This window comes from Vulpes lagopus, chromosome X (assembly GCF_018345385.1).
Source record: "Vulpes lagopus strain Blue_001 chromosome X, ASM1834538v1, whole genome shotgun sequence".
Taxonomy (NCBI): Eukaryota; Metazoa; Chordata; class Mammalia; order Carnivora; family Canidae; genus Vulpes; species Vulpes lagopus.
In genome coordinates, this window is record NC_054848.1 from 21535887 (window position 1) to 21554266 (window position 18380).

The following is an 18380-nucleotide window of genomic DNA, read 5'->3' on the forward strand; positions in this document are numbered from 1 at the left end:
CAGGTATCTCTTTGAGATCCTGATTTCCATTCTTTTGAGTATTTATGCTCAGGAATGAGATTGCTGGATCATATGGTAGTTCTATTTTTAATTTTTAAAAAAGATTTATTTATTTATTCATGAGAAACACAGAGACAGAGAGAGGCAGAGACATAAGAAGAGGGAGAAGCAGGCTCCATGCGGGAAGCCCAATGTGGGACTCGATCCCAGGACTCTGGGATCATGCCCTGAGCCAAAGGCAGACGCTCAACCGCTGAGTCACCCAGGCATCCCTATTTTTAATTTTTTGAGGAACTTCCATGCTGTTTTCTATAGTGGTTGGACCACTTTACATTCCTACCAACAGTGTACAAGGGTTCAATTTCTCCACATTCTTGCCAACACTTTTTTTTTTAATAACCATCCTAACTGATATGAGGTGATATTTCATTGTGGTTTTGATTTGTATTTCCCTCATAATTAATGATGTTGAGCATCTTTTCATAGACCTTTTGGCCTATTGAAGGAGACCTCGTCAGGAAGAAGATAGGAGCAATCAGGGCATTGCCAGTCTTGATTACACAGAGATGTTTATCATGTATTATGGGAAACTCCAATCATCAAGTTCCAAGCCCTCCTCAAAAAAGAAAGAACAGGTAAGGATCATCCTACTTATGTTTGTGCAATAATTAATTTAACCATTCTCCTCCTAATGGACATATAAATTGTTTCCCATTTGTTGCTATGATTAACAGGACTGAAATTAACATCTTTGAACATGAAAACTGGGGCAAACGTGCATGCTTTCTCATAGAAAAGAAGCAGTAAAGCTGATTAAAGCAGGTGAATGTAAAGATTGGGAATTTTTACAAGTATTGCTGAATTTGTTCCAAAAATGCTCTAACATTTCCTTGTTTGTCCAATTGTGTGGGAATGCCTTACCTCCTCCTAGGCATTTTATTCATCATACTTTGAAATTTTGGGAAACTTCGGGGTGAAAGATAGTCTCATTATTTATTTTTATTTCCTCTTTTCTAAACAGGTTGAGTCTGAAATATAGTTAATCCCTTAGCCCTAGAGAGCGGGATTTTTTGCATTCATGTCTTGAGTGCCTGGATTTTTCTCGGCATACTTTATATTTTGTTTTTAAAGATTTTATTTATTTATTCATGAGAGACAACAGAGAGAGAGAGAGAGAGACAGAGAGAGGCAGAGACACAGGCAGAGGGAGAAGCAGGCTCCACGCAGGGAGCCCGACGTGGGACTTGATCCCGGGTCTCCGGGATCACACCCTGGGCTGAAGGCGGCGCTAAACTGCTGAGCCACCCGGGCTACCCATACTTTATATTTTGAAAAAGACATTACTCCTTTACTTTGAAAAGCAAGGACTTGACAGAACCATCAGTTGCTGAGCAATGGAGCCAAGCACCCTTAGCTAGACGAGGCTGGAGGTCAGAGCAGTTGCCAGAGTCCAAAGGAGAGAGACCACACGTAAAGCCTCATTTGGAGAGCCCAGGGCAGGCTGGTGGTCAGCATTCTGGATCCAGGGTTGAGCATAAAGTGGAGAAAGAACCATGAGGATAAGAGGTGGGAAATGTGGATAGAGGGTCCAAGAACTTCTGTTAAAAGGCTTGGCAAATCTCTGAATTGCCACCACCAGCTAAAGTTGTGAGGCGCTCTCAATGGGCAGGTCCACTGGATGTGAAAGGACGAGAGGTGTGCCAAACACCCCACCCTGCCTCTGAGGTCTCCTCGCCCAAAGTCAGGCAGGATGTAGATGGCTTTCCTGCATCATCACGTGATCCTGGATGGGCCGGATCCTAGTAGGGCTACATCTCTTGGCAACTGTGGTGGCCCACTGCATCCTCGCCGGTGTTGCAGGCTGGGCACAGTGTTGATGGCAGAAATGCAGACTGGCAGACTGGCATTTCTCCCCATGTACAGCGCCCTTGTCCACTGACTTTGGGGCAGTATGAGTGTGCAGGGCTGGTAAGCGATGACAGGGAGACATCTAGGCCAGGGGCAGTGGGAGGGGCCTACCACTGCGGGGAGGTGGCAGCTGAGGGGAGATGTCCTTACGTCAATTGCTGCAGTGCTTCTGTAGATAAAGGGCTAAGTGTGGACATGTCTGGAAAAAGATGCTCTAGATGGTGTCTGCAGCTCAGGCTGTCCTCCGTGGTTCCTGAGCTCCGGGCATGCCAGAGGCCAGATGTCCTATAGCTGTATTTAGTGGTCTCTATTACCACCAGCTAGTTCTTAGGGTAAGAGGTTGACTCAGAATGCAGACGTTTGTAGGGTGGATGGAGAATCTGTGACAATGGCACAGTTTATTAAACTGACCACAGATGACAGGGATACATGGAGTCCAGAGCTGTATCTTTATGGTTATAATAACCTAGACTTGACGTACTCAGAAAAAAAATTCTATACTAGCTGTCTCCAGGTTATCATATGCTCTGTGACACAATGTGAATTACTACTCACGTATAGTGTGGGGAGGATTTGTGTTTCTAAGAAAGTTGTGTATATCGCCTAAGTGGCAGCTGAGTGAGAGTAATGCACACTAAAGGGGACAGGAAATAAGGTTTATTTCCCTGTATTAGAAATTTAATAGAAGTTATATATGCTCCCTTTAAGCAGGTTCCCCCTTTTATTTGTGACTGCTGCTTTATCTTTTCCACCAATCATAACACAGATTACTCCTTGCCTCTCCTTCCACATTTGCGTAAGTCTCATATTGCACAATCTTTCTGTGGCTCTGCATTTTATTTGAAATCCCTGTATCTATTGGATATTATTATCATTTGGCTCAGTAAACTGCAGTGGACCCCAGAAATTCTGTCCTATAAGGACAGAAAGCTGGATATTGGCAAACATTAATAGGTGTACAAGTTACAGCCTCCCAATTTAAAATCTTTCATTTTGAAACAATTTTATTCTTACATAGAAATTGTAAAAATAGTGCAGAGAGTTCCTGTGGCTCTTACAACCAAGTTCAGCCAAAAAAATCTGTTTATAGTGTGATAGTTCATTTATCAGAATGCATAGATGGATACTGATAGAGTAGTATTTAACTGCAATCAAGGGACACCTGAGTGGCTCAGCGGTTAAGCTCTGCCTTCAGCTCAGGGCATGATCCTGGAGTTCAGGGATCGAGTCCCACATTGGGCTCCGTGAGGGGAGCCTGGTTCTCCCTCTCCCTCTGCCTATGTCTCTGCCTCTCTCTGTGTCATAAATAAATAAATAAATAAATAAATAAATAAATAAATAAATAAATAAAATCTTAAAAAAAAAACAAAACCGCAATCAATCTGAATTTCACCAGACTGAAATAGACAGGCAATCAGTGCTTTTTGTTATGTTTTGTTTTCTTTGCTATGTAGCTAAAGACACTTTTATCACATGTATAAAGCTGTATGAATTCTACCAGAATACACAGAAATTTCCCCAACCCCCCACAAAACCCCCTAAGTTCCTTCTCTTTTGGAGTTTGTTTCCATCACAATGAGTGTACTCTTTAATCCCCATCCCCTATTTCCTTGGCAAGCAATGATCTATTCTTGGTATAATTTTTCTTTTCTGAAACCGTTAATACAAATGGAACTAAAAATTACATAATTTTATGAAATGGGCCTTTTCAGTTGGCACAATGCACTTGGGATCCACCTAAATTGTGAGGGTAAGTAGTATATCCCTTTTGATTGCTGAATAGTATTCCCAGTACAACAGTTTATCCATCTAGCCATTGAAGGAGGTTGGGATTAGCATCTCTGGTTTGGGGCTATTACCAATATGGTCGTTATGTACGTTTGTGTATGGTGTTTTGTGTGAACATATATTTTCATTTCTCTAGGGTAAATTTTCACAAGGCTCTCTAGGGTAAATATTCTGTCATACAGAATATTTAGGTAGGTATACATTTAACTTTGTAAGAAACTAGTAAATTGATTTCCAGAGATCCTGGACCATTTTACATCCTCACCATCAGTGAGGTGAGTTCACCATCAGTGAACATCAGGTCTAGCTGTTCTATACCCTCATCAGCACTTGATATTTTCAGTAATTTCTATTTTACCTATTCTAGTAGGTATGTAGTAGTATGTTGTGGCTTAAAGTTATGTTATACTAATGGATAATGATGTGACTATTTTGTCATCTCCATATTTACTATCTGTATATCCTCTGTGAACTGTGTGTTCAAGCCTTATGCTCATTTTTTTTAAAAAGATTTTATTTATTTATTCATGAGAGACAGAGACAGAGAGGCAGAGACACAGGCAGAAGGAGAAGCAGGCTCCATGCATGGAGTTTCAGATGTGCTGTCCTTGCATGTCACTCCATGTCCATGCATGGAGCCTGATGCGGGAGTTGATCCCGGGTCTCCAGGATCATGCCCTGGGCTGAAGATGGCGCTAATCTGCTGAGCCACCAGGGCTGCCCACCCCCTCATTTTCTAATTAGATTGTTTCTTGTTGTTAAATAACTTTTGGGGGCACCTGGGTGGCTCAGTCAGTTAAGTGTCTGCCTTCGGCTCAGGTCATGATCCCAGGGTCCTGAGATCAAGCCCCACATCAGGCTCTCTGCTCCTCGGGGATCCTGCTTCTCCCTTTGCCTTTTGTTTCCCCTACCCCCCAATCAAATAAATAAATTAAATCTAAAAAAAAGCTAGAACTTTTTTTGGGGAGGGGGGTGATATGTGATATGCATGTGATAAAAGTATCTTTAGCTATATGCCAAAGAAAACAAAGCATGAGTCTTTGATCAGATAGGTGATTTGTAAGCATTTTCCCCCAGTATATGGTGGAAATGAGTTGTGTATCTTACAGTTGGGGTGGTCCTGCAGCCTGCAATAAATGCATGTGATAATATCAATGGAGGAAAAATTTTAAAGTTCTGCCCCTGTATCTTCCCAGTGTGTATTACGGCAAACAATTTCTACTACTTCACTGAGTGAATCTGAGAAAGCACCAGAGACCACTGGTGGTGGTATCCGTGGGGTTGTATAAGGACAGCACATCTGAAACTTCCTTACAGGTAAGTACAGGCCTTTATTGTTATATTAATATAGTGTATAGGTTAGAATTAGCAAATATCACAGGAAATCACACTTGGTAAGGCTAGTATTTTTTTAAGCAAACTTGTGATTGTGTATATATACATATGCACGCATACTCACACACACACAGCATTGGTAGATATCTGGGTGCATGATCACGTTGAGACTTTCTAATCAAGAAGGTAACTTTGTTGGTGTACTTCCTTTTGCTCAAATATAAAATGAACACCCATTACGAAGGCAGACATGCTGAAAAGAATACAAGGAGCTCTTCCTTGTGATCTTCTGGAATGCCTCTGAGCACTTGAAGCTAGTCTTTTCCCTTAACTTCAAAGAAGTCTGTCCTTCCAAGCACTTCTATTACCTTGTCAGCAAAAATGGATGTCACTAACAATGGGAGCTTGAATAGGGCAGATGCCTGAGATTAGTCTCCAGATGGCTCTCCTGCGCATGACCTTCATGAATATAACGGGGATGCGGGCTGGGAGGAAGCCCTTCATCTCCGGGAGTCCAGGAAGCACACGACCAGAGATCTGGTACAGGAAAAGTACCCCATGTCCCACCAGGTGCCAGAGATCCTCCATACTCTGGAGCCCACAGGGAGACCAGAAAGAGTAAAGTCCTGGAGGCTTGAGAAAGGTCACTTAGAATGTCCACAGTCCTTCCCATACCAATATGACGAGGGTTCAAAAGTAAGGAAGAGAGAGCAAAAAGGAATTGTAGCAAGGGTTGGCTGGTTTGTTTAGTTTTTTTTTTTTTTTTTTTTTTTTTTTTTTAGTTTGTGGTGGAAGAGCAGTCTCAGCACACACTCTTCACTGTCCCTTCCCTTCTTCACAAGTACACTACCCTCCGCTCCCCTCCCCTTTCCTCCCCTCCACTACTGTGCCCTGTGCCTTCTGTTCCCATCCATCCCTCCCTCCCTTCCTTCCTTCCTTCCTTCCTTCCTTCCTTCCTTCCTTCCTTCCGCAGGAGCGTGTGCACACAGCACTATCCCCTCCATACTTTCCTTTCCTTACTGTCCTACACACACACACACACACACACACACACACACACACACACTACACACTCCCTTTTTCTTCCCTTCCCTTCTCCCCTTACACACATGATGCTTTTCCTTTTGTTTTCCTCCCCTCTCTTCACATTCACGCCATGGTCCCATTTCCCACTTTTCCCTTCTCCACACACCCACACTACACTCTCCCTTCGACACCTACCCCCCCCACACTAACACACGAGTGCACTGTCCTTTCCCATTTCCCCTCCCTTCCCTCCTCAGCCACGCTACCCTGTTCTATCCCTTCCTCCCTTCCCCTTTTTTTACTCTTCCATCCTTCTCACACACTTTCCAGTCTGTACCCTTCCTTTCGACAGTCACACACAACACCATCCCTTGCCTCTCTTCTCATCTCCACACACATTATCCCCTCTACCTTCCTCTTTTCCTACACACACACTGACACTGTACCCTCACTCATCTTCCCTTATCATTTCTCCACAGCCATCTATACATACACACATGATCACTTCCTTTTCTTTTCCCTTCTGTTCTCTAAACACACACAATGCTACATTGTCTTTTCCCAGTTTCCCCTCTCCCTGTTCCCACATACACGTGACACTACACCAGTCCTTCTCCGCTACACTATTTCTGCCCTCTTGTGTGTTACCTCCTTTTCTCCTACATGCACACACGCTCTACTCTTGTTTTCCTTCCCTTTTCCACATAGCACACACACACAACACTACTAGACTTTCCAGTTTTTCCTTCCATTCTTTACTCACCTGAACTACAGTATCCCTTCCTCCCCACCTCTGCAAACCATTTATTCCATTCTCTCCCCTTTCCTTCTATACACACATACACATACACCACTACACTATCTCTTCCCATTGTGCCCTTTGCTCCCTTTTCTAAAACACATACACTACTCTATCCATTCTCTTCCCTACACACAACTTCTATCCTATCTCCTTCCTTCTCTAAACATACCCACTACCCTATCCCTACTCATCCCTTCTCCACAATCTTCTCACTTCTCTTCCCTTTTCCTTAGCCACAAACACATAAAATTCTTTTCCCTTCCTTCTCTGCACATTCTACACTATCCCTTCTCCAAACATACACACTACTGTATTTATACACTTTCCCCCCTTTTCTATGCATACAGACGGGCACACAAACGACACTACTCTATCCTTCCCTTCTGTCTCTGCTCATCTACACTCGACTGTCCCTGTTGTGCCCAAGATTACGTATCTGAGAAACCACCAAGGAGCCGACACCGATGCAAGCACACGAGGGTTTATTTACAAGCTCGAGCTTGGGTCCAAGTATACCCGACATAGGGGAGCAGGGACTTGGACTCCGGGGTGGGTTCCAGCTTAGTTTTATGGGCTGGTCTAGGGGACCTCCAGAGGGGGTGGAGGAATTTCTCAAGTTCTGTTTACATTCTGATATGGGGCTTTCAAGGGCATTAAGCTCTGTTCTCATTCTGATATGGGACTTTCTACCATGAGCTCTATTCTCATTCTAATATGGGGTTTCCTGCCACTGGCTTGAGCTCTGTTCTCATTCTAATATGGGGCTTTCTAGGGAGTTAAGCTGTAAGCTGTTTTTTTCCTGTAATTGAAATAATGTAAATTTCAGCTCTTATTCACTGGGGCCTGAGATGGCTGTACTTGTGCTAACACTGAACTTAAGGTGGAATGGCCTTAATTTTCTCGGTCTCCACATCCCTTCTCTACCCTTCTCCATCCCACAAACTTTCTTTACCTCCCTCCCCAATCACCCATACACTATCTCTTCCCTTCCCTTCTCTATGCACATGTTGCACTATCCCTTCCCTTTCCATACCCAGATGCTACATTATACTATAGTTTCATATTGTCCCTTCCCTCCACCACACACACACATTATCCCTTCCCACACATTGACAATAGACTACCGTCTCTTCATCTCTCTTGCCATTCTCTTTATGGTCTTCTGTTGTGCAGATACTGTTCAGTCAGCCCTTAGTTCTGCCTCAGAAGGAACTATTCTGTAGATAGATGTAGAAGTTCATGGTCTTCCTATGTCACCTTCTTGGACCCAAACTCTCTTATTGCTGTGTGTCAGGTTTAAGGGTAGGAGATACGTAATTTCAAAAGAAATTTGGGAACACTTCTCTCTCTCTCTCTTTTTAAAGATTTTATTTATTTATTTGCGAGAGAAAGAGAGGCAGAGACACAGGCAGAGGGAGAAGCAGGCTCCATGCAGGAAACCTGATTTGGGACTCGATCCCGGGTCCCCAGGATCATGCCCTGGGCTGAAGGCGGCGCTGAACCGCTGAGCCACCCAGGCTGCATGGGAACTCTTCCCTCTTATTTAATGATATGGAACAGGGTATCATTTCATTGAGTAGGTGTTTCTTTGGAAAGTTGTTGGGTTTAAAAGATAGCTGACTATCTTTTCAGTCCATCACTCTAAAATTAAAAGATGCATATATGAATCTGCTTAACTTATCCAAGAATGCAGGAGAAATTAAAACTTAAATTAGATAACATGTTCATTGGCTCATTTATTCTCTAAACATTAGCTGAACATGTGCTCTTTGGAAGCCATGTAGATATTCTTGAGGTTGCTATGGATTTTGTGTCTAGGAGGAGTTGGAAGCTATGAGATATCAGGGTAGTAGACAGATGGAAAAGCTGCAAGTCCAGGTGAGAACAGGTAGGGGTTCATTTGGACATTTGAGAAAAAAGTTTTTCAGTGGAAAGGAAGTTTTAAGCTTAATTATGTGGTAGGTGAGGTAAGGCTATGGGAGACCCTCAGATGGTGTGTCTCAGTGTTGAGAGATTAAAGCATAGAATGTAGAATGGTTCCTCTTGAATCCTGAATAAACTGAAGAGAAAGTTTCCACTGGGAGAGGCAAGGTAGGTGTTACCAAGTACTTGCCTCAGTGCATGTAATCACAGTTTGTGAACTAATTGTTTTATGTTCTCAACTGCAAATACATGCTATCTTCCATTTAAAAAAAGGAAAGATGAGGGGCACCTGACTGGTTCAGTCCATAGAGACGTGACTCCTGATCTCAGGCTGTGAATTAGAGCCCCACATTGGGTGTAAAGATTTCTTAAAAAATAAAAAAAAAGGATGACTCAGAAGATGGATATAAGAACTCTAAGATGGAGGTTATAGCCAGAGAAATTATTCTTAGGCTTTGAAATCTATGTTCCTTAGTAGTATTTTAGAAGTGCTATTGTCCAGTGACTCCTGTACTTCCCATTTGCTTCTTTCCAAACAAAAGTGTCTGCAGATGGGATCCTATTCCTATCCTGCCATTGTCCATTGGCTGTGTCAGGACGGATGACCTATCTCCTTGCTTCACAGGTCCACAAATAGAGATTTACTCTGCCCAAAACGTATGCTTAATAAACTTCATCCCAAGAGCCTCATCATCTGCACCTAGACTTAGAGATTTAGATGATAAGAGTTGGATTTTGAGTTGATGTTGTAATGGAATAAGATGTTTTGGAATCTTGGGAGAGGGTGAATGGAATTTACATACAGTAGAGACATGCGACTTTGGGGCCCAGAGGGTGGACTGTGGCAAACAGAATCTCATGGGGTTCCTATGGTCCACATCTCCTGGTGATCATGCTTTTGTGTACTCATATCCTTAAGGTTAGGTAGAGCCTGTGACTTGCTTCTAACCGACATATTATAACAAAGATGATGAGATCACCCACATGATTGTATTACTTTATACGTGTTGGGGAAATAATGAGAAAACTATCATGCTGACTCAAAAATTCGTCTCCACAAAACATGTAAAATAAAAAATCAGATTTATTAAGGAAAGACCTTTATTTATAAAGGATTATTGCAAAGGTAGAAAAGGAACTATTGCAGTAAGGAGAATCTATACCCATAAGATCTGTAAGGATGCCAAGTATTAGTTAGGCTAAAAGCTTTTCCTTTTGGAAAGAGGATACACAAAGCTGTATGTGGGGAAGCAGGATAAAGGATAGTGTGATTGGATAGAGGATCAGAGACTATTTTACCCCGAGGCCAGCCTATCTGCAAGACGGATAGTATGCTGGCTCAGCTGAGGGTGGGTCTGGAGGAGGAAGAGAAGCTTCATCAAAGCTGGGCTAATAAGCATTTGTTTCAACTTAGTGGTGACAAGTAGTTGAGCTAACCATTCATGAGGCCAAGAACAGGATTTTTGAGGATCTGTGTCTGGCCTTGTCACAGGTTAGACGTGTGGCTGCTCCTTTGCTTACCTAAGTCATATGGAGACCGGATCTTTGAGGCAAACTGTTTGCTGGAACTCAAAGGATATGGACTTCTTAAACTTCACTGTTGTCCTGGATCGCAGGGCTCAGGTAGTATTCAACATTATCATCTAGGAAAGAACAAAATTTTATTATGGAATAGGCATTAAACTGGACTATGATGTACAGCCCAGGCAAGCAACAAAAGAAAAAGCTAAGTCAAAAATAAATCTTACTCTTCTATGTCACCAAAAAGATACAACCCATTCTATACGTTTTCTCAAGAGCAAAGAGAACTAGTCCACAAGGAAGAGGACTTGATGTCTCCATGTGTCACACCTATTTCTTCCTAAATGTACCTGGTCATTGGGGTGGTCCTCTGTGATAGCCTTTATCCAAAGGAAAACATTCTTGGGATGTGAAATTGGTAAGAAGCTTCTTTAGCTTTTCAAAGAGAAAGGTTTTTTATTTACATTTTTTTCTAAAGTAATGCTATTTAAAAAGGGGTGGGGAAGTCTCACCACCCTCCTTTTTTTGGCACAAGAATAAAACTTTTTAAATTTATTTATCCTTATAATACCTTCCCCTTTGTTACTACAGAATAGTAACAGTACAGTTTTACAAATTCTCTCCATTGCCGTTTCTACCCTTCTCTGGGCAAAGTGCAGCCATCTAAATAGCCAAAAAATCCATAGTAAATTATAAAGCAGGCAGTTACAAAAATAAAGTAGGATAAATTCAGTACATTATTTGACTTGGGGGAAAAATCTTTAAATATATCATACTAATAGTGAATGGTTAAAGCAGATGCTCGATTATCAACATCCAAAACTTCTCTAATCATATGTTAATTTTACAAATTGTGATGCTTTATTGCTTAAGCTTTCAATAATTAATTATCTGATTACCATTCTGTAATTCCTTATAAAATATTACCCAGTCCAAGCCTAAGGGGGAGCTTAACTCTAGAGCCCGCTAATCTAAATTTTTTTACTAAGAGTTGTATTTCTCCTGAGTTTCCCTTAGTTATATAAGTAACATCTACATGATTGCTTAGGCCCTTGAGTAACTGCTCCATCTCCCCAAATAATTCTTCCCACATGCTAAATGCAGACACCAATGGCCATTATCTAGTATCAAAATCTTATTAAGAGACACCTGTCAAAGGGTACAGTTTGAACTTTCAGTGTTTACTGACTGCACATGACTCTGCTTTTAAGCCTTGAGGACAAGCTTCCAGGAATAATAGCCTTTGTTTATCTCTATATATTGGGGCTGGAGTGAACTTGCATCCCAAAGCAAATGGGGTGACACTTGGTCTGTCCTCCTAAGTAACAGATTTGTTACAGGCTGGGACCTGCTGCTGACAGGGCCCTGAGGCCTCGCATCTCAGACCAGGTACACCTGGTTGTGTGGGGCCGTGTGGTCCATGGGGCACCCCGGGGTGCAGGGAAGAATATTGCCTTGGCTTGTAGCCCAGCTCCCACACTGCTCAGAGCCACTAAACGTCTGGTCAATAAACAGGCTGCCCCACATTTAAAAAAAAAAGAAAAATGCCGGCGGTCTCAATAGGAAGGGCTGGTTTTTCTCATATTGAAGTAAGAAAAATGTCAATTATATGGTTTTTTTGACTAACCTTCCCATATTGACATTTATCAGCTTAATACCGTTTTTTGTTTCTTTGTCCCAAGTGATTAGTTCAATTACTCTTGATGCTGTTGCCTTTATATGAGGGCTCATCTTTTATTCAAGCTCTCAAGTATCCTGTGATCATGTTTCTTTATCATTCCTGCTTTCCTGTTTACAGGGTATGTGGATGACACGGGAATCTTGTAGGTAGAATCTTGGCTAAAACATAAAGTGGCCCCAGGCTCGAGCCTGACATACACAAACCTGTGTCCTCAAACAGGGCAAGTGATTCATTAGCAGTAAACTGAGTCCTGCCTTAGTCCCTCTGTGTCAAGAAGCCCACTAGCAAGGGGAACATCGCATCTAGAAGATCACTGCCTCCCCTTCCTTCCAGGACTTGATTTAATATAGGGCAAAATAAAGAGAAGCAGGGGAGCAGAGAGCAGGAATAGCTGAGAGAGGGCCTTTAATTCTCTGATTTCCTCTTCCTTTTTTTTTTCTTTTTCAATTTTTCCTTCTGGCTATTCAACTCCTATTTTTTAAAATAAATTAATATTTTTTATTGGTGTTCAATTTACCAACATACAGAATAACACCCAGCGCTCATCTCGTCAAGTGCCCCCCTCAGTGCCCGTCACCCATCCACCCCCACCCCCCGCCCTCCTCCCCTTCCACCACCCCTAGTTCATTTCCCAGAGTTAGGAGTCTTTATGTTCTGTCTCCCTTTTTGATATTTCTCACACATTTCTTCTCCCTTCCCTTATATTCCCTTTCACTATTATTTATATTCCCCAAATGAATGAGAACATACACTGTTTGTCCTTCTCCGATTGACTTACTTCACTCAGCATAATACCCTCCAGTTCCATCCACGTTGAAGCAAATGGTGGGTATTTGTCGTTTCTAATGGCTGAGGAATATTCCATTGTATACATATACCACAGCGTCTTTATCCATTCATCTTTCGATGGGCACCGAGGCTCCTTCCACAGTTTGGCTATTGTGGACATTGCTGATAGAAACATCGGGGTGCAGGTGTCCTGGCATTTCATTGCATCTGTATCTTTGGGGTAAATCCCCAACAGTGCAATTGCTGGGTCGTAGGGCAGATCTATTTTTAACTCTTTGAGGAACCTCCACACAGTTTTCCAGAGTGGCTGCACCAGTTCACATTCCCACCAACAGTGTAAGAGGGTTCCCTTTTCTCCGCATCCTCTCCAACATTTGTTGTTTCCTGCCTTGTTAATTTTCCCCATTCTCACTGGTGTGAGGTGGTATCTCATTGTGGCTTTGATTTGTATTTCCCTGATTCAACTCCTATTTAACTTTCCTGTGTGAATGATAGGAATCCTTTATCTACCAATAATTCATTTGGTTGAAATGAGGCTCTTTTGAGAACTTCTGCAAATATGTTAATTTATACAAATTAAATGAAGTGTCCTCAGGCCACTGCAAGACTAGACTCTTAGAGGTATACCATTCTTAATGTGATAAAGAGATGACAGGTTAAAGACAAAGAATTGTAGGCAACATTACCAGCTTCCCGTATTTTTCTATAATCAAAGCTAATGGTGATCCTCATGGGATCTTAGAGCCCTTGTTCTCATGCTTATTTAATAGTAAAATCTTGAAAACAAAGAGGTTGGTTTTTCTGATATTCTAAAAGAGCAGAGAGCTAAAAGGGAGACTATAAGTTGAGATCTCTTAACTAACTATTGTTTGTCCACAGAACAGCTGCTTATTCACTAGTTTCAGGAACTTCCAGAAATCTTATCCTCATCGCCAGGTTTCTTGGGGTAGTTAATTGAAAACAAAAGCTCCTGCCCACTCAGAAATGCCTCTCCACCAAACATAGGAAAGAGAGTAAACAGTTTTATTATTTAAGCATTGAACCAGAATGTGATATCCATCACCTTGCTAAAGAGATTGCTAAAACAGAAAGATAGCTCACCCTTTTATGTAGCCAAACAGATACAACTTATCTGTCCATGATCTTAAGCTAATAGTAACTATTCCTCAAGTCAGAGGACTTACAGCACCCTTTACTACACACAGTTCATCCTAAAATCACCGGTAATTTGGGGCGAGGCAGAGCATCTTTGTTAGCTTCTTGCCTTTATCAAAATAGGGAAAAGAAAAACAACTTCTCATTTCTTTATGACGAGAGGTTTTTTTTTTTTTTTTTTTTTTTTTTTTTTTTTTTTTACAACTCGGAGACAGGCACTGAAGTTAAGCTTCAATGGAGACTGGGAGATTGGGGTGCTATTTGATTTAATGTTTCCATTCAAGGTCCTCACTCCCAGTTACTTGAGCAAAAATTCCTAAGCTGTAAACTGGCAAGAAGCATAATCAGCTTGCAGGAGTTACAAAGGTTTCAGTGCAGCAGAGAAAGAATTTACAAGTTTTCTCAAATAAATGCTCTAAAAGGAATCTCATTTCTTGATGTGTACCAGGAAGAATTAAATTTTTTCTTATTGATGTATAACTGACATGTAGTGTTTTATTAGCTTCAGGTGTGTATGATTCAATATTTGTACTTTTTTCTTATTTTAAATTTTCGTTTGCCCTTATGTAGGTCAAAGGGGATATGGGACTCCCCTGACTCTGGATATTATATAACACTCCATTTTGTTAACAGAAATGTTCTCGCTGTGCTGGTGGCCCTAAAGAAAAAGCCTGTCGTGCTGTGAACTGCCTATGGAGAGGGCCAGTGTGGAATGGGTCACGCATCATGGAATTGCAGCCTGGCCTCTAACCAATAGCCAGCAACAACAACAACAAAAACACAAAAACTTCTCAGCACCTTTGCCAACAATGTGAGCTTAGATTTATCTCTAGTTTAGCTTTCAGCTTACAACACAGCTCACATGACACCTTTAATGCAGCTAGGTGAGACTCTAAAGCAGAGACCACAGTTGAGTTTTACCTGAACATCTTACACATAGAAACTGTGAGATAATAAATTTGTGTTTATCCTGCTAAACTGGTGCTGGTTTGTTATGCAGCAGTAGTAGAAAATGAATACAAGAACAGTCAACCATATTTATCTAGATATTACCTCTTTCTTCATCCCTTGTATATCAAGGTTCTAAGCCTAAAGAATATTATATCTGAATAAACAGATATTTTACCAAAGAAGATGTACAGATGGCCAACAGACACATGAAAAGATGCTCAACATCATTAAGTTACCTTTCTAAAAATAGAACCTCCCTAAGGTCCAATAATTCTATTGGGTATTTACCCAAAGAAAACAAAAATACTAATTTAATTCCTTCTAGAATTGAATTTTGTGTCTAGCGAGAGGGAAGTGTTACTGTTGTGTTATTTTCCAGTTTGAATTTCCAGTTGTTTCATTGCCATATCTTAGTAAACAATCTGTTCTTTTTCTACCTCTCTACAATGACAGTTTGAATAATCCAAAGTTCATGTGGAAGTGCGTGTTGTGGGACACTCTATTCAGTTCTGTTAGTCTATTTGTTTATATTGGCAAATACAGCACACATTTTTAATTACTAGGTTTTTTTTTTTAAGATTAATTTATTCATGAGAGACACAGAGAGAGACGCAGGGACATAGGCAGAGGGAGAAGCAGGCTCCTCGCAGGAGCCCAATGAGAGACTCGATCCCAGATCCCAGCATCATGACCTCAGCCGAAGGCAGCCACTAAACTGCTAAGCCACCCAGGCATCACTAATTACTACAGTTTTTAAAAAATAATTCTTTATATCTAGTAGAGTAAAAGTCCTCATATTTTTATCAAGTGCTCTTTGACTATTCTTGGTAATTTGCAAGTAATTTTAAAGTTTAGAATCAGCTTGTCAAATTTCATATACAAAAGCTATATAGTTTCTTTTGGGGGAGACTAGGTATTAATATACACTGTAGGTTAAATTTGGGCAGAATTAACATGTTTACAATATTGAGTACTCCTCTCCATGAACATGATAATCCTCTACTTACTTAGGTATTCACTAATTTCTCTATATAATAGCTGTATATATTTCATTTTTAATATGTATTTTATATATAAATACTTGTTTTAGGTGCCAGGTATTTGTTATGGTACTCGATAAGTTCTAGTTTCTTAATTTCATGGTCAAACTGCTTGTTGCTGCAGAAATAAAGTGTATGTTTATATAATGATCTTTTACTCAAGAACTTTTACAAATATTTTTATTGATTTAATAGTTTATCTTTAGTTGTGGTTTTGTAGATATCCTTTGCTTGTAACATTATGTTCCTTTATCATGAATGAGTGATAAATTTTTTTGATTTTTTTAAAATTTATTTATTCATGAGAGACACAGAGAAAGAGAGAGAGGCAGAGACACAGGCAGAGGAAGAAGCAAGCTCCATACAAGGAACCCGACGTGGGACTTGATCCTGGGTCTCCAGGATCAGGCCCTGGGCTGAAGGCGGCACTAAACCACTGAGCCACCCAGGCTGCCCAATGAGCGATAAATTTTATAAAACACTATGATTTTTTTCATGTGAAATCTTCCTTTCTTTCCTAGGAAAACTTAGGTGTATCATATATGTGTCTGTATATACATACACACTAAAAAATTCCAGAAGTAAATGGACTGATTCTACTTTAAAAATTTTCAAGTACTACACATAAAGGTCTACAGTATTACCTGTGGGAAACAGCCCAAATGCTACTTGGATATGATAGCACTAAATAGACTTATCAGAGAAATATTTAAGGCATCCAAATGACTCAAGAGTTACATAAACAGAAGCATAATACACCCAGATAATTAGAAGGTAGAAATAATGAAGATAAATGCAGAAATGATGAATGAGATGACAGCAGAGCTAACTAATGAAAGCTAGTTCTTCACAAATATTTCTGTAACACCTTCTGTAGGTCTTACCAGTTACAAAAGAAAGAAGCATAGACAAGTGATATTAAATAAAATTCTATAAAGTATATGTGTAGAAGAGATTTACAGGCTGTAAGTAATACTATAGATACTTTTACCATTCTATCAGGATAACAAATGGTAGATAAGGAAAAAGTTATACTTAGAGAATTATTTTAGCTAATAGAAACAAAGGAATGATAGAATTACCATTCGGCAGCCCCTAATGGGTTAATGGATGAGGGTGATGATCCTCAGTGACTGCTAACATCACCCCAAAGAGGATCACAGACATTATGTATCTCCTAATGGAAGTCCACAGTGGCCCCTCTAGAGTAGTGTTACCAATAAACAAACAAATAAGTTTAATCTGATTAAGTTTCTTCCTGTTACTGCTGAGTATTGTTGATGCTAAATGCAAGGTATACTGGACTCAATACTCTGTTCTCTGTACGGTGTTGTACATGTTTGAGAATTTCAATGATAATGTGATTTTTATTATAAATAGCATGCCTTTAAATTTAAAAGTCCAAGAGAAATGGACTATTTTTCAGCAAAATATAAATGATTAAGTAGGTTCATATAGAAACAGAAAACTTAATTTAACCATACAAACTAAAATTGTGGGTAAAACACAAGGTAGCTTCAAAATGTTCCCGGACTAGCCAAATTTGAAGTCTTCTTACACCAAATGGTGAAGAAGAAATGAATAAAACTTCTACATAAACTCTTCCAAACCATACAAAAAGAAGGGAAATGACTCACCCACTGTAATGCCTTAGCTCTCCTTCATACAAAGACCAAATAAAGATACCCTGAAAAGAGAGTACTTGAGCTAGGCTTAATCCTACAGAGACAAATAACATAAATAACTTCATAGCATATGCAATACAGTGGCCAATCTGTGTCACAGGAATGCAAAGATGGTATTACATTAGAAAAAATGAATCAGAATTCACTAATGGAAAGAAAAGCATCTGACAATGTGCAAGGGTAAAGAAAAAGCTTTTGATAAGAATTCAGCATAGTTTTATGGCAGTAACTTTTAGTAAACTTCTAAGAATAGAATTTCCATATTGTAAAATCATCAGCAAGTATATACAAATGTGAAACATTAGAAGCATTCCCAATAAAGTATGGAAAAACACAGAATTATGGTCCCACAAACTCAGATGTGAATGTATAGTAGGACACAACCATGCACAAGAATAATAAGAGGTATGAATAATACAAACAGATGGTAATAGCATGAATCTCATAACTAAAATATCTAAAGTAATAAGCAAACACAACATTCAAATACATAACAAATGTCAAATTGCTAGTATATAGAAAATCACTATAGTAAAATCAGAAGCCTGGTTGAGAACATGTATGGACAGTATACCATTTACAACAGCAACAGTATCTAAAATGACACCTCACAAAACTGCAGAAGATCTTTATGGAAGCAACTAAAAAAATTACTGATAGAGAAAGAAAAGGGCCCAAACGGAGCTGTAAAATATGTTTATTCAGGGCAAGAGAATACTGTAAAGATACAAATTCTCCTTAAATTATTTAAAGATTTAGCACCTTACCTATAGCTT

The 18380-nt window shown here is 40.1% G+C and overlaps 1 non-coding gene across 1 annotated transcript; it reads right to left on the reverse strand.

Moving 5' to 3' along the window:
• Nucleotides 1-520: 520 nt before the first annotated feature.
• Nucleotides 521-657, reverse strand: LOC121483700. The gene has a single exon (XR_005985814.1). It is a non-coding gene; the product is annotated as a U8 small nucleolar RNA (small nucleolar RNA).
• Nucleotides 658-18380: the final 17723 nt, after the last annotated feature.